Raw genomic sequence first — 5,000 nt, 5'->3', positions numbered from 1 at the left:
CAAGTCCCTGGCCGCGCGCTCCCCTTTCCCGTTTTCTCGCCTATCTCCTCTAGCTTCATTTCAACCCTAACCCGCAGCTTATCTCCACCGTTCCTTGCCTCCACGTGTCACCCATCCACCGTGAGAGAGAGAACTCGAGATTCCTCGAGTGCCACCTCTTTGATTGACTAATCTCCTTATCAATCAAGCTCGATCTCCTTCCTACTTTCTAGGATCGTGATCTCCCCTTCCCTTCTCGCTAGCCTTTCCCCTAGCGAGCTACTCTTGACCGTTGATCTTGCCACGTGGCAAGACCCGACGCACTCACTTGGCTAGACCGCCAAGCCCGAGCCCACCTAGCTAGGTCAACCTCACGCGTCGTCAAACCTAGGAGTCCACTACCCACCCTAGATCCGAACCCACTTGACTTTAGGACTTAGTCAACCCTCTGACTTCTAGACTTAGCCCACTAGGTCAACCCTCCAGCTTGACCTAACCCTAGTCTTCTCGAGCCTACCTCGAGATTGCCCGAACCTAATTCACCCGGACCCATCACTTGGTCCAATAGTCAACCTACCCCCTAGAACCCACTACCGCCCTCGGTCTCACGTGTCCAACTCCCCCGAGCTTAGGCTCAACCCTAGCCAACCCACATTGGCCTACCCTCTTAGTTAGAAACCCTAACACCCCTCCTAAACCTCATCTCTCACTCGGCCTACCCCATCCTTAACCTCTCTTAACCAGACCGACCCTACCCTTCTAGAGCCCAGTCGTTGCCGAGCCCAGCCAGCCTTAGTTAGGATTAGGTGTAGTTGTTCCGCGGCCGAGCACTCTCGGCCGACCCTCTTCCGTCGGCACCCTGCCGGCGCCCATGGCCGAGCCACACCCGCAGAAGGAAGGTAGGCGCTGCCGATCCTGGCACTCGCCCCCTCGTCACTCTGCCGGAGTTCGCGCGACAGCCGTAGCATCGGCGCACTCGGACGCGCGCTCCCCACCGTCCTACCGTCTGCGCAGTCGGCACCCGTCACGCGGCCAGCGTCGGCCGAGCCATCCCGGCCGGCTCTCTCTCTCTCTACGCCAGCATCGTAGGCGTCCAGCGGCAGACAGGCCGTGCGCTCCCGCCGGTCTCCCAGCTTTTGCAGCAAGCTCCGAGGAGGCTCGCCTCAAGTGGACTTCTCTGGTCCGTAGCTGCAATATCCGAGGCACGGTATTCGCCTCGGATCTCAGCCGGTGTAGCCAAGGAATCACCTTGGCCGGTATCGTCTCCTTAACCCCCTTGTAGTTTCGGGTGGGAGTTCTGTTTTTGCTTAGGTTCTTGCTAGCTTGTTTGATTTTTGCTTAGCCCGGGCCTAGACCCACTGTCCGTCACGTGGTACCTCGGAGGCCGCAGGCCGAAGACACGACCACCGCGGGCCTAGCCAACCTATTTGGGGAAGTCCTAAGTCAAGGCATAATAAAGAAGATCTCTTCGCCCCCGCTTCACCTTTTAGATGGGCGGATGAGCCATGTTATCAAGAAACCCGTGAGCAAACAGAGATAGAAACCATGAAGCAGCCAGCCACGGGCAGCAAAGGGTTGTTACCACCCCTAGCATCCTTAAGAACCAACCTAAGGAGGGTGGTATGGATCACGATTTCTTCGAGTCTCCCAAAGGTGCACGTATGAAACTCCAACAAGGGGCGACTCAAGAATTGGCGAGCCTAAACGCCAAAGAAGAACCCAAGACAAGAGACCTTCTCTTGTTCAGCACCAAGAAGGAAAAGAGGTAGTTGCCGCCTCTAAGAGAAACAAAAAGGGTTCTAAACCCGGGTGTAAGCAACGAACCAAACGCTTAACATCCGGGAGAAGTTTGAAGAAGAGCTCCTAGCAGAATAGACGGAATCCTCCCAAGTCTGAAGAGGAAAGCGAGAATGTTGTTGAGGAACGTCATGGCCTTAAGATGACAGATTTAGGAGCAGCCGGTGCTCAGTACACCGTGACCACCTTCGCCTCTTCCCAGCTTCAAATACATTCGAGGAAGGGTGGTAGGCAACAGAAATTACCTACTCTGGGCAATTACATTGAAAAACTCTACCCAGAGCGTTGGAGAGCATACCAATTTCCGGACTCTCCAAACTGTAGTCGGGAGTTAAGGGATCCTCATGACTCCTTAACCAAGACATGTCAGGCTTATTACTAGGCCCCGACTATAGTAAGCGCGCAGCAGAAGCGCAGTGGCCTGTCCTAGTGAGCAGCACACTTGGCAATCGCAGAACCACGGGCAGACCACCACACGGAAAGCGAGCATAAGCGGAAGCAAACAGCTGCAAGGGCAGCAAAGGCTTCACATCGGGCAGCTTCCTAGAGACTACGGCCCTGAAAGGTTACGACAAGAAACCACGAGTAGGACAACTCGGGTCTTTACTCGGGATTTTCAGAAAGGGCCGAGAGGAGCTTCCTCAACCAGAGGAACTCCCTTGCCGTACTACCCCGAGACTATGGACCAAAAGAAAAATTTATGTGGGTAGCACGTGGAACTCAGACCCATCCAGAAAGAGGTAAAGCAAGAGCTTGGGGACAAGCTCATTTTAAGGAGGGTGGATCTGATACGAGCCAAAAATCCAGCCGGCTTGTAAGGGCTGAACCGAGGACCAAGCAAGGTCGACTAGGCTCGTAAGGGCTGGACGTGAGTCCAGCAAGGCATCTAGGCAGCTACAGAGGAATACTTACAGCTTGGAGTTCTTGCAGTGGGCGGAGCGGGCGGAGCAACAACGGCCAAGCGTGAGCGAAATTGGATTAAACCTCAAGGTGGCTTTGATCCGTTTTTAGGACTCTCCCGTACTTGAATGGTCTAACCTATAGTCGAGTCCTAACCCAAGTTCACACGAGGTAGTCTAGGTCGAACCTAGGCAAAAGGGGTTGAGCCGGTCCAAGCTCAACCATGCGCCCAAGCAAGTGGATCCAAATGATCACGGACCACTTTAATTGGACGAATAGCGTCATTAGGATTGATCTTTTGGAGCTCGTTTTTGGATCCCATGGAGTTCCGTTTTTGGACCCCATTGAGTTCCGTTTTTGGATCCCATGAAGCTCCGTTTTTGGATTTCATTTGAGTTCCGTTTTTGGATCCATTTGAGTCCGTTTTTAATTGTTTCTTTAGTGAACCGGTTCGGAATGTGAACCGAGTTGCTTAGGAGATTATTTAAGTCTTTGATTTCATGTAATGAGTATGCTTTTGAATAATAAAAATGAATTGAGGAATTGTGTTGGGCGGAATGCCCTTCTCTCTCTCGTACTCCTTTGGCTCACCCCTCTCCCGTGGTGTCTCCCTTCTCTCCTTGGCGTCCCTTCCTCACCCATGGCGCAGCCTCTTCTCCACCACTCGTCCTCAAGAATCTCCAAGCCCTAGCGTCATCCTCCATGGCGTCCTCTTCATTCCAGCCCCTTAGGTGAAGATCTGCATCGTCTTCAGCCCTCTTGTCAACCGAAGGTCTCCCTCTCCCTACCTTAGTTTCTGTTTTCTTCCTCTCCCCTCGACCTAAGGATCACGGCCTGAGGATAGCAGCAAGCTCCGGCGCGCGGCGTCTCCAACGGACCACGAAGAATACCCACGAGCATTTTCTTGAAGCACGGTGCCTTCCTTCTCAAACACAAAGAAGGTTGTGAGGCTGTCTTCTTCCCGGGAAGCTGCAGCAACTTGGGCGACCTGGTAGCAGCAGTAAACGACATCAAGGTAGCAGAAAAACAGGTTAGTACGTAGAGAAAACAAGAAGAGTTGGTGAGCAACACGTTGCTCGGATTTGTTATTGTGTTCGGCTAGAAGGAGGACTTCACTCCCTCGGTGTACACCCGAGAGTTTGAGCTCTCATCCCACGGCTGAAAACAGCATCAAATTCTCGCTTACGCGTCTCAAGAACTCCTTGGCATTCTTGAAGTTCTTCCCCTCACGCTACGCACGAAGGTCCCCAAAGAGCGTCCTCACAAGAGCGCTTTGGTTGCCTCCGTTTTTGGGCAAAACGGATGCACAAATCCAGCAAGCAAAAAGGGCTTGCAAAGTGCATCAAAAGGCGTCAAAACAAAGAAAGAAACACAAAAAAGAAGACGCCCAATCAAGAGGAGTCAAATGGCGTAAATCGAGCTTCATCCGGTTGATTAATTGCACGTTCTAGCCTCGGCCTGAATTCTGTAACTCCGGTGGACTTTCTGTTGATTCCGGCCAGATTTTGGCAATTTGGCATGGACTAATCGGCCCCTGATCGTGGAAAAGCTCTATTTCAAATCAAGGGTATTCTGGTCAAAGTTGGAGGAGCGCACTAGGGTAAAACACCCTAACCGCCGGTGCTTCCTCGCACGTCCTTGGCAGCCGGTTCTCCACTTTGGTAAGTCCTCTCTCCTTCCTTTGTTTGTTTAATCCTAGCCCTTGAGTGAGCCACGTGTCAGTCATCCCCACAGCCTCCCTAATTTGCCTAGCCATCTGTCCCCCTTGACCGAATTTCATCCCAGCCGAAAATCCCTCTAGCCTTCATCGCATCCCTACGTTTTAGAAAGTCCCAACCTTAGCGCAATCTCCACTCCGTTTTTGTTGACTTGCCTTTGTCAACCGAGAACCTTCCCTAATCCCAGCCCTTGGTATTGCCACGTGTCCTAATCCTAGCCTACCCATCCTGCCACCTCACCAGCTGGTCCCTCCTCTCTTGTCGAGCAGCCTACCCCACACGTCTTTCCCTTTTCCCTCGCATAATCCCTCCACCGTTTTTGTTGACCCTCACTCATATTTCCTTTTGTGTTGGAGCCTTGTAGCAGCGCCACCTCCTCCTTCCCCTACATCATCTCCTCCCTATTTGGCAGCTAGCCCACACGATATCCTCCTTCCCTCGTCAAGCCTTGCCAAATTCCTTGACATCCTCACGCGGTTTCCCACTTGCTAGGTGGAGCCACACGAGAGTGCCACCTCCACCTTACCCTTACCGATTCCCTTCCTTTTTGCTAGTACCCATCTCGTCCTCATCTTAGCTCCTCTCCACCTCACCAGCTCCCATCAT

Source organism: Nymphaea colorata, unplaced genomic scaffold, assembly GCF_008831285.2.
Source record: "Nymphaea colorata isolate Beijing-Zhang1983 unplaced genomic scaffold, ASM883128v2 scaffold0769, whole genome shotgun sequence".
In the NCBI taxonomy this organism is placed as follows: domain Eukaryota; kingdom Viridiplantae; phylum Streptophyta; class Magnoliopsida; order Nymphaeales; family Nymphaeaceae; genus Nymphaea; species Nymphaea colorata.
This window is presented reverse-complemented; position numbering follows the sequence as displayed.